Source organism: Neofelis nebulosa, chromosome X, assembly GCF_028018385.1.
Source record: "Neofelis nebulosa isolate mNeoNeb1 chromosome X, mNeoNeb1.pri, whole genome shotgun sequence".
Taxonomy (NCBI): domain Eukaryota; kingdom Metazoa; phylum Chordata; class Mammalia; order Carnivora; family Felidae; genus Neofelis; species Neofelis nebulosa.
Window position 1 is genome coordinate 85,254,643 of NC_080800.1, and position 12,404 is coordinate 85,267,046.

General features: G+C 37.5%; 1 protein-coding gene across 1 annotated transcript in view; it reads left to right on the forward strand.

Moving 5' to 3' along the window:
* The window catches only part of IL1RAPL2 (interleukin 1 receptor accessory protein like 2), a 1,151,998-nt gene that overhangs the window by 238,985 nt on the left and 900,609 nt on the right, over nucleotides 1-12,404 (forward strand). The gene's annotated exons all lie outside the window — the stretch shown is intronic.

Sequence of the window (12,404 nt, forward strand, 5' to 3'; positions counted from 1 at the left end):
AACTGGCAAAATACAAGGATAAAGAGAAAATTCTGAAAGCAGCTAGAGATAAACGTGCTGTAACATATAAAGGGAGACCTATAAGACTCGTGACTGATCTCTCTACTGAAACTTAGCAGGCCAGAAAGGAATGGCAGGAGATCTTCCATGTGATGAACAGAAAAAATATGCAGCCGAGAATCCTTTATCCAGCAACTCTGTCATTTAGAATAGAAGGAGAGATAAAGGTCTTCCCAAACAAAAACAAACTGAAGGAATTCGTCACCACTAAACCAGCCCTACGAGAGATCCTAAGGAGGATCCTGTGAGACAAAGTACCAGAGACATCGCTACAAGCAAGAAACCTACGGACATCACAATGACTCGAAACCCATATCTTTCTATAATAACACTGAATGTAAATTGACTAAATGCACCAACCAAAAGACACAGGTATCAGAATGGATGAAAAACAAGACCCATCTATTTGCTCTCTACAAGAGACTCATTTTACACCTGAGGTCACCTTCAGATTGAGAGTGAGGGGATGGAGATCTATTTATCATGCCACTGGAAGCCAAAAGAAAGCTGGAGTAGCCATACTTATATCAGACAACCTAGACTTTAAATTAAAGGCTGTAACAAGAGAGGAAGAGGGGTATTATATAATAATTACAAGGTCTATCCATCAGGAAGAGCTAACAATTATAAATGTCTATGCGCCAAACAGGAGCCCCCAAATATATAAAACAATTACTCACAAACATAAGCAACCTTATTGATAAGAATGTGGTAATCGCAGGGGATTTTAAGACTCCACTTACAGAAATGGATAGATCATCTAGACACACGGTCAATAAAGAAACAGGGCCCTGAATGATACATTGGATCAGATGGACTTGACAGATCTATTTAGAACTCTGCATCCCAAAGCAACAGAATATACTTTCTTCTCGAGTGCACATGGAACATTGTCCAAGATAGATCACATACTGGATCACAAAACAGCCCTTCATAAGTATACAAGAATTGAAATCATACCGTGCATACTTTCAGACCACATTGCTATGAAGCTTGAAATCAACCACAGGAAAAAGTCTGGAAAACCTCCAAAAGCATGGAGGTTAAAGAACACCCTACTAAAGAATGAGTGGGTCAACCAGGCAATTAGAGATGAAATTAAAAAAATATATGGAAACAAATGAAAATGAAAATACAACAATCCAAATGCTTTGGGATGCAGCGAAGGCAGTCCTGAGAGGAAAATACATTGCAATCCAGGCCTATCTCAAGAAACAAGAAAAATCCCAAATACAAAATCTAACAGCACACCTAAAGGAAATGGAAGCAGAACAGCAAACACAGCATAAATCCAGCAGAAGAAGATAAATAATAAAGATCAGAGCAGAAATAAACAATATAGAATCTAAAAAAAAAAAACTGTAGAGCAGATCAACGAAACCAGGAATTGGTTTTATATGAAAAAAAAAAATTGATAAACCTCTAGCCAGGCTGCTCAAAAAGAAAAGGGAGATGACCCAAATAGATAAAATCCTGAGTGAAAATGGAATTATTACAACCAATCCCTCAGAGATACAAGCAATTATCAGGGAATACTATGAAAAATTATATGCCAACAAACTGGACAACCTGGAAGAAATGGACAAATTCCTAAACACCCACACGCTTCCAAAACTCAATCAGGAGGAAATAGAAAGCTTGAACAGACCCATAACCAGCGAAGACATTGACCCAGTCATCAAAAATCTCCCAACAAATAAGAGTCCAGGACCAAATGGCTTCCCAGGGTTGTTCTACCAGACGTTTAAAGCAGAGATAATACCTATCCTTCTCAAGCTATTCCAAAAAATAGAAAGGCAAGGAAAACTGCCAGACTCATTCTATGAAGCCAGTATTACTTTGATTCCTAAACCAGACAGAGACCCAGTAAAAAAAGAGAACAACAGGCCAATATCACTGATGAATATGGATGTAAAATTCTCAATAAGATACTAGCAAATCGAATTCAACAGCATATAAAAAGAATTATTCACCATGATCAAGTGGGATTCATTCCTGGGATGCAGGGCTGGTTCAACATTCGGAAATCAATCAATGTGATACATCACATTAATAAAAGAAAAGATAAGAAACATAATATCCTATCAATCGATGCAGAAAAGGCCTTTGACAAAATTCAGCATCCTTTCCTAATAAAAACCCTCGAGAAAGTTGGGATAGAAGGAGCATACTTAAAGATCATAAAAGCCATTTATGAAAAGCCCACAGCTAACATCATCCTCAATGGGGAAAAACTGAAAGCTTTCTCCCTGAGTTCAGGAACACGACAGGGATGTCCACTCTCACCGCTGTTGTTTAACATAGTGTTGGAAGTTCTAGCATCAGCAATCAGACAACAAAAGGAAATCAAATGCATCAAAATTGGCAGAGATGAAGTCAAGCTTTTGCTTTTTGCAGATGACATGATATTATACATGGAAAATCCGATAGACTCCACCAAAAGTCTGCTAGAACTGATACATGCATTCAGCAAAGTTGCAGGATACAAAATCAATGTACAGAAATCAGTTGCATTCCTATACACTAACAATGAAGTAACAGAAAGACAAATAAAGAAACTGATCCCATTCACAATTGCACCAAGAAGCATAAAATACCTAGGAATAAATCTAATCAAAGACGTAAAAGATCTGTATGCTGAAAGCTATAGAAAGCTCAGGAGGGAAACTGAAGAAGATACAAAGAAATGGAAAAACATTCCGTGCTCATGGATTGGAAGAATAAATATTGTCAAAATGTCAATACTACCCAAAGCTATCTACACATTCAATGCAATCCCAATCAAAATTGCACCAGCATTCTTCTCGAAACTAGAACAAGCAATCCTCAAATTCATTTGGAACCACAAAAGGCCCCGAATATCCAAAGTAATTTTGAAGAAGAATACCAAAGCAGGAGGCATCACAATCCCAGACTTTAGCCTCTACTACAAAGCTGTCATCATCAAGACAGCATGGTAGTGGCACAGAAACAGACACATAGACCAATGGAATAGAATATAAACCCCAGACCTAGACCCTCAAAAGTATGGCCAACTCATTTTTGACAAAGCAAGAAAGAATAGCCAATGGAAAAAAGACAGTCTCTTTAACAAATGGTGCTGGGAGAACTGGACAGCAACATGCAGAAGGTTGAAACTAGACCACTTTCTCACACCATTCACAAAAACAAACTCCAAAGGAGTTAATAATTTCATATATTGAAAAAAAAAGTTAAAAATAAAAATTTCATATTTAAAAAAAGGAAATAAATATTAAAAATGCCTTTAAAATTCTACATTCTTTGTTGCGAATTCTTGCATGTTTAGAGTATGCACACAATCTTGGAATTATTTCTTATATGTCTTTTTTTATTTTATTTTTTTAATATATGAAATTTATTGTCAAATTGGTTCCTATACAACACCCGGTGCTCATCCCAACAGGTGCCCTCCTCAATACCCATCACCCACCCTGCCCTCCCTCCCACCCCCCATCAACCCTCAGTTTGTTCTCAGTTTTTAACAGTCTCTTATGCTTTGGCTCTCTCCCACTCTAACCTCTTTTTTTTTTCTTCCCCTCCCCCATGGGTTTCTGTTAAGTTTCTCAGGATCCACATAAGAGTGAAACCATATGGTATCTGTCTTTCTCTGTATGGCTTATTTCACTTAGCATCACACTCTCCAGTTCCATCCACGTTGCTACAAAAGGCCATATTTCATTCTTTCTCATTGCCACGTAGTATTCCATTGTGTATATAAACCACAATTTCTTTATCCATTCATCAGTTGATGGACATTTAGACTCTTTCCATAATTTGGCTATTGTTGAGAGTGCTGCTATAAACATTGGGGTACAAGTGCCCCTATGCATCAGTACTCCTGTATCCCTTGGATAAATTCCTAGCAGTGCTACTGCTGGGTCATAGGGTAGGTCTATTTTTAATTTTTTGAGGAACCTCCACACTGTTTTCCAGAGTGGCTGCACCTGTTTGCATTCCCACCAACAGTGCAAGAGGGTTCCTGTTTCTCCACATCCTCACCAACATCTATTATCTCCTGATTTGTTCATTTGGCCACGCTGACTGGCGTGAGGTGATATCTGAGTGTGGTTTTGATTTGTATTTCCCTGATGAGGAGCGACGTTGAGCATCTTTTAATGTGCCTGTTGGCCATCTGGATGTCTTCTTTAGAGAAGTGTCTATTCATGTTTTCTGCCCATTTCTTCACTGGATTATTTGTTTTTCGGGTGTGGAGTTTGATGGGGTTTCTTTATAGATTTTGGATAGTAGCCCTTTGTCCGATAAGTCATTTGCAAATATCTTTTCCCATTCTGTCAGATGTCTTTTAGTTTTGTTGATTGTTTCCTTTGCAGTACAGAAGCTTTTTATCTTCATGAGGTCCCAATAGTTCATTTTTACTTTTAATTCCCTTGCCTTTGGGGATGTGTCAAGTAAGAAATTGGTGCAGCTGAGGTCACAGAAGTTTTTTCCTGCTTTCTCCTCTAGGGTTTTGATGGTTTCCTGTCTCACATTCAGATCCTTTATCCATTTTGAGTTTATTTTTGTGAATGGTGTAAGTGGTCAAGTTTCATCCTTCTGCACGTTGCTCTCCAGTTGTCCCAGCACCATTTGTTAAAGAGACTGTCTTTTTTCTATGGGATATTCTTTTCTGCTTTGTCAAAGATTAGTTGGCCATACTTTTGTGGGCCTAATTCTGGGGTTTCTATTCTATTGCAATGGTCTATGTGTCTGTTTTTGTGCCAATACCGTGCTGTCTTCATGATTACAGCTTTGTAGTAGAGGCTGACGTCTGGGATTGTGATGCCTCCCGCTTTGGACTTCTTCTTCAATATTACTGTAGCTATTTGGGGTCTTTTGCGGTTCCATACAAATTTTAGGATTGCTCTTTCTAGCTTTGAGACAAATGCTGGTGCAATTTTGATTGGGATTGCATTGAATGTGTACATTGCTTTGGGTAGTATTGACATTTTAACAATATTTATTCTTCCAATCCATGAGCACGGAATGTTTTTCCATTTCTTTGTATCTTCTTCAGTTTCCCTCCTGAGCTTTCTATAGTTTTCAGCATACAGATTTTTACATCTTTGGCTAGGTTTATTCGTAGGTATTTTGTGATTCTTGGTGCAACTGTGAATGGGATCAGTTTATTTATTTGCCTTTCTGTTGCTTCATTATTAGTGTATAAGAATGCAACTGATTTCTGTACATTGACTTTGTATCCTGTGACTTTGCTGAATTCACGTATCAGTTCTAGCCGACTTTTGGTGGAGTCTATTGGGTTTTCCATGTATCGTATCATGTCATCGAAAAAGTGAAAGCTTGACTTCATCTTTGCCAACTTTTATGCCTTTGATTTCCTTTTGTTGTCTGATTGCTGATGCTAGAATTTCCAACACTACGTTAAACAACAGCTGTGAGAGTGGACATCCCTGTCGTCTTCCTGATCTCAGGGAAAAAGCTCTCAGTTTTTCCCCATTGAGGATGATATTAGCTGTGGGCTTTTCATAAATGGCTTCTATGATGTTTAATTATGTTCCTTCTATCTCAACTTTCTCAAGGGTTGTTATTAAGAAACGATGCTGAATTACGTCAAATGCTTTTTCTGCATCGATTGACAAGACCAGATGGTTCTTACCTTTTCTTTTATTAATGTGATGTATCACATTGATTGTTTTGTGAATGTTGAACTAGCCCTGCATCCCAGGAATGAATCCCACTTGATCAACATGTGGATAATACTTTTTATATGCTGTTGAGTTCAATTTGCTAGTATCTTGTTGAGGATTTTTGCATCCATATTCATCAGGGATATTGGCCTGTAGTTGTCTTTTTTGGCTGGGTCTCTGTCTGTTTTGGGAATCAAAGGAATTTTGGCTTCATAGAATGAGTCTGACAGTTTTACTTACCTTTCTATTTTTTGGAATAGCTTGACAAGGATAGGTATTATCTCTGCTTTAAATGTTGGTAGATTTGCCCAGGGAAGACGACTGGCCCTGGACTCTTATTTGTTGGGAGATTTTTGATAACTGATTCAGTTTCTTCGCTGGTTATAGGTCTGTTCAAGTTTTCTATTTCTTCTTGTTTGAGTTTTGAAAGTGTGTGGGTGTTTAGGAATGTGTCCATTTCTTCCACGTTGTCTAGTTTGTTGGCATATAATTTTTCATAGTATTCCCTGATAATTGCTTGTATTTCTGAGAGGTTGGTTGTAATAATTCCATTTTCGTTCATGATTTTATCTATTTGGGTCATCTCCCTTTTCTTTTTGAGAAGCCTGGCTAGAGGTTTATCAATTGTGTTTATTTTTTCAAAAAACCAATTCTTGGTTTCATCGATCTGCTCTACAGTTTTTTTTTTAAGATTCTATATTGTTTATTTGTGCTCTGATCTTTATTATTTCTCTTCTTTTGCTGGGTGTGGGGTATCTTTGCTGTTCTGCTTCTATTTCCTTTATGTGTGCTCTTAGATATTGTATTTGGGATTTTTCTTTTTTCTTGAGATAGGCCTGAATTGCAATGTATTTTCTTCTCAGGACTCCCTTCGCTGCATCCCAAAGAGTTTGGATTGTGGTCTTTTCATTTTCACTTGTTTCCGTATATTTCTTGATTTCTTCTCTAGTTGCCTGGTTGAGCCATTCATTCTTTTTTTTTTTTAATTTTTTTTTCAACGTTTTTTTATTTATTTTTGGGACAGAGAGAGACAGAGCATGAACGGGGGAGGGGCAGAGAGAGAGGGAGACACAGAATCAGAAACAGGCTCCAGGCTCCGAGCCATCAGCCCAGAGCCTGACGCGGGGCTCGAACTCACAGACCGCGAGATCGTGACCTGGCTGAAGTCGGACGCTTAACCGACTGCGCCACCCAGGCACCCCTAGCCATTCATTCTTTAGTAGGGTGTTACTTAACCTTCATGCTTTTGGAAGTTTTTCAGACTTTTTCCTGTGGTTGATTTCAAGTTTCATAGCATTGTAGTCTGAAAGTGTGCATGGTATGATCTCAATTCTTTTAGACTTATGAAGGGCTGTTTTGTGACCCAGTATGTGATCTATCTTGGAGAATGTTCCATGTGCACTCAAGAAAAAAGTATATTCTGTTGTGTTGTTATGCAGAGTTCTAAATATATCTGTCAAGTCCATCTGATCCAATTTATCATTCAGGGCCTTTGTTTGTTCTCTGTCTAGGTGTTCTATGCATTGTTATAAGTGGAATATTAATGTCCCCTGCAATTACCACATTCTTATCAATAAAGTTGTTATGTTTGTGAGTAATTGTTTTATATATTTGGGGGCTCCCATATTTGACACATAGACATTTATAATTGTTAGCTCTTCCTGATGGGTAGACTCTGTAATTATTACATACTGCCCTTCTTCCTATCTTTTACAGCCTTTAATTTAAAGTGTAGTTTGTCTGATATAAGTATGGCTACTCCAGCTTTCTTGTGACTTCCAGTAGCATGACAGATAGTTCTCCATCCCCTCACTTTCAATCTGAAAGTGTCCTCAGGTCTAAAATGAGTCTCTTGTAGACAGCAAATAGATGGGTCTTGTTTTCTAACCATTCTGATACTCTATATCTTTTGGTTGAGCATTTAGTCCATTTACATTCAGTGTTATTATAGAAAGATATGGGTTTAGAGTCATTGTGATGTCTGTAGATTTCATGCTTGTGATGATGCCTCTGGTAGTTTGTGGTCCTTGCATCATTTCTCTCACAGAATCCCTCTTGGGATCTCTTGTAGGGCTGGTTTTGTGGCAATGAATTCCTTCAGTTTTTGTTTGTTTGGAAAAACCTTTATCTCTCCTTCTATCCTGAATGACAGACTTGCTGGAGAAAGGATTCTCAGCTGCATATTTTTTCTGTTCATCAGATTGAAGATTTCCTGCCATTCCTTTCTAGCCTGCCAAATTTCAGTAGATAGGTGTGTTACTACCCTAATATGTATATCTTTGTATGTTAGGACCCATTTATCCATAGCTGCTTTCAGAATTCTCTCTTTATCCTTGTATTGTTCCGGTTTCACTATGATATGTTGTGTAGAACATCAATTCAAGTTACATCTGAAGGGCGTTCTCTGTGCCTCTTGGATTTCAATGCCTGTTTCCTTCCCCAGATCTGGGAAGTTTTCAGCTATGATTTCTTCAAGTACACCTTCAGCCCCTTTTTCTCTCTCTCCTCTCCTCTGGAATTCCTATGATACAGATATTGTTCCATTTGATTGCATCACTTAGTTCTCTAATTCTCCCCTCATACTCCTGGATTTTTTTATCTCTCTTTTTCTCAGCTTCCTCTTTTTCCATAATTTTATCTTCTAATTCACCTATTCTCTCCTCTGCCTCTTCAATCCATCTATGACCACCTCCATTTTATTTTGCACCTCATTTATACCATTTTTTAGTTCCTCATGACTATTTCTTAGTCCCTTGATCTCTGTACAATAGATTCTCTGATGTACTGTCTGCTTTTTTCAAGCCTAGTGATGAATTTTATGACTCTTATTCTAAATTCTTGTTCCATTATATGGCTTAAATCATTTTTGATCAATTTGTTTGCTGTTGCTACTTCCTGGAGTTTCTTTTGAGGAGAATTCTTCCATTTCGTCATTTTGGGTATTCCCTGTGGTAGCTCTAAACTGCAGGGCACTTCCCCTGTGCCTACACACATTCTTTACAGGATTTTAAGTAATCAGAATGGGACTTGACCTCAACTGTAGACCTCTTATTTGGCATGAAATTCACTAATTTCTAGATCCAGACCCAATTGTTGATTTTCTTAGTGAACCATAAACCGAAGTTAAACATAAACTTGTGAACAATTTTTTTTTCAAAATAAAACACAACTCCTATATCTTAATTACAACCAGTAATTAAAAATGGATAAAACTGAAATGCATTCACCTGAGACTTTTAGAGGCCTTACCTCTTGCAAAGAATACAAAGATCGGCAGAAATACAAGCTTAAAAAATGAAGCCACCATCCATGTCACATTTAGTCATCTGTTTGGTCTTGGTTTAGTATAAAACACGTGTCTGGTCTAAAAAAAACCAAGACTATTGTATTTCAAAAGGACAGTTTATAAGAAAATGCTCAAATCTGAATAATATGAGTCAAGTAGTATTATATAGAGAGACAAGAACAAAAGCCAGGTTTTCCCCCAAACGATCTGAAAATGTCTTCGAGAGTCAATGACCTTTCATTTAGCCTTTGAATAGGAAGAGTCATTCTTTAGATAGACAGCTGGCTGGAAATAAATAAAAATGGGATTGCAAGGAAGAACATAGACTAATCTCTTTCCCACATTGCTGAGACTCTGAAACCAAAATATGGTACTAAATTTATACAGGCAATGGCTTGATTGATCTACCCTTTTCAGCTCTTCTCCTGTTGAGGTTTGTTCAAATGGCTTTTAAATTTATTTCTAATGAGGCTACTAGGGTGTACACTATATCATTAATATGTTTTCCCTCCACCTTGAATGCTGTGTCTACCTTAAAGAGTTTATTGTTTCTAGAGGTTCTACTGAAATATCAATGGATGCCTCTACTTGTGGGCATTTATTTACCTGTGAATCTTCTGGGTGCACAATGGCCAAGTGTAAGAGAGAGGATAAAGTAATGGCTTTTAGTTTGGTGAAAGAGATATGAAACAACCTGAAAGTGACACAAAGGCAGCTCTAATCAAGTGCTAAATTATGTGCTAAAGCAAGGGCCAAGTGGGGTAGCAAGGAATAGTAGAAAGAGCATAGGCTTTTTTTTAATTTCCTTCTTTATTTTATTTATTTTTTAATGTGAAATTTATTGTCAAATTTGTTTCCATACAACACCCAGTGCTCATCCCAAAAGGTGCCTTCTTCAATGCTCATCACCCACTTTCGCCTCCCTCCCACCCCCCCCATCAACCCTCAGTTTGTTCTCAGTTTTTAAGAGTCTCTTATGGTTTGCCTCCCTCCCTTTCTACCTTTTTTTTCCCTTCCCCTCCCCCATGGTCTTCTGTTAAGTTTCTCCGGATCCACATAAAAGTAAAAACATATGGTATCTGTCTTTCTCTGTATGACTTATTTCACTTAGCACAACACTCTCCAGTTCCATCCACATTGCTACAAAAGGCCATATTTCATTCTTTCTCATTGCCAGGTAGTATTCCATTGTATATATAAACCACAATTTCTTTCTTCATTCATCAGTTGATGGACATTTAGGCTCTTTCCATAATTTGGTTATTGTTGTGAGTGCTGCTATAAACATTGGGGTACAAGTGCCCCTATTCATCAGCACTCCTTTATCCCTTGGATGCAAAATTCTCAACATGTTACTAGCAAATTGAATTTGGCAGCATATAAAAAGAATTATTCACCAAGATCGAGTGGGATTTATTCCTGGGCTGCAGGGCTGGTTCAACATTTGCAAATCAATCAATGTGATACATCACATTAATAAAAGAAAAGATAAGAACCATGTGATCTTGTTAATCGATGCAGAAAAAGCCTTTGACAAAACTCAGCATCCTTTCTTAATAAAACCCTTGAGAAAGTCGGGTAGAAGGAACATACTTAAACATCATAAAAGCCATTTATGAAAAGCCCACAGCTAAGAGCATTTGGAATCACACAGAGTTGGATTCAAAATCCAACCTTAACATATAATGTCTTGGGGCCTCAGTCTCCTCTGCTGCAAAAAAGTGTTTATATAATGAGACTTTGGTGACAGGATTGGTATATAGATCAAATGAGAAACATGTTAAAGTACTTAGTGCAGTCCCTCGACCTCAATTAATGGTAGGTGCTGTGATTATTACAGACTAAAATTAGGGAGTTGGCCACAGAGCTGTAATTTAGGGGAAAATAAATTATTGGATCTGGACAGAATGTGAATTTATTTTAAATGGTATAAAGGTAGCCACCTTCTCTCTAATGAACATAATGGACCTCAGGAAATCATACCCAATCACCTGCCTGCTGGACACAACATATGTAATATAGTTTAATGACTGTAACTTCAGGCTTCAGCCTAAAACTACTTGGAGGTGATATTGCTTTGTGCTGTAGTTTCAGTGAAGTAGACAGACTAGAGTTCAATATTACAGTCTGACCTCTTGGTCATTACTTAAAGACACAGAGCCATTTTTAATCTTTGTATTTTCCTCTTTGTAAGTAACTTCTAAGACAGACAGTATGTCATGTGCTAACTAAATTTCACATTTTAAAAAGGCATTTAGCTCTATAACTCCAGATGATTAAAAACCCATTTAATGAAGAATGTTCTTTTGCTGTCTGCTTGGTCAATAAATTAAACAGATTAATTAAGTCAGGCTGTCAAGACCAAGGGCTGCCACTAACAATAGTCAGTGAAGCTGACCCATTTATCAGGGATGAGGCTGGAGAAAGGCAGGCTTTGTCTTATAATTCTATAATGAATATAGAGAAATAGCTCATGGTAAGAAAACCATCTAGCCTCTGGCTGTATCTCAAGGTAAAGTAGATGTGGTGGGGGAAAAAAACACTATTGTTATTTTCACTTGCCCAGTTGATTTGTTTTTCTGGTTTCCTACTATTTCTTTAACTGTATTACCTGGGTTTCTAGAAAATCTAGAGTGATTTAGGAAGAAATGCTAAAATACCCTCCTTTGACAAAATGCTAATGCAGGTAAATCAGTGGCTTGTTCAGCATTCTGATAAAGTTTCCAAAAAAGCTTTATAGAAAAATAATTTTAGTTGTCCTTTACAGCACTCAGTTTCATAAGGCTAAGAGTGATCCCTAAACAAGTCTACCTTTTCTTTAATAGCCCAATTATTTATGTGTTCATTAACAAATGTTTGTTGAGTTCCACTGTGTGCCAAGCACATGTGAGCACTGGGGACATAAAACATAAATAAATATTTTCAGTGACCTCAAAGAACCCTGTATAGTAGGAGAGACCTACTAAAAATATAAAATATAATATAATGTGGTAGGTTTTGTCAAACATAGGTACAAGGTAAAGGGTGGTCAGAGAAGAGATGAAGTTTGAGTTGGGTCTACAGGATAAATAAGAGTTTGTTAGACATAGGGAGGGAGGGCATCTCAGGCATAGAACAGCCTACATAAGTGCTGTGCAGCATGAAACAGCAAGGTACAATTTAAAAGTAGTTTGATGAGCTTGAAATTTCATATATGGAGAAGTGGAAGATGTTGCTGGAATGGCTGACATAGACTTGACTATGGAGGCCCTTTTATATTATATTAAAAACCTGTGCTTTATCTTGAGGCATATTGGTGACCTGCAATTTGTTAGCTGCTTACACTAAATTAGTTTTTAGTTACTGTTATGAGCTGAATCATGTCCCTCCACCCTCAAAAATTCATATGTTGA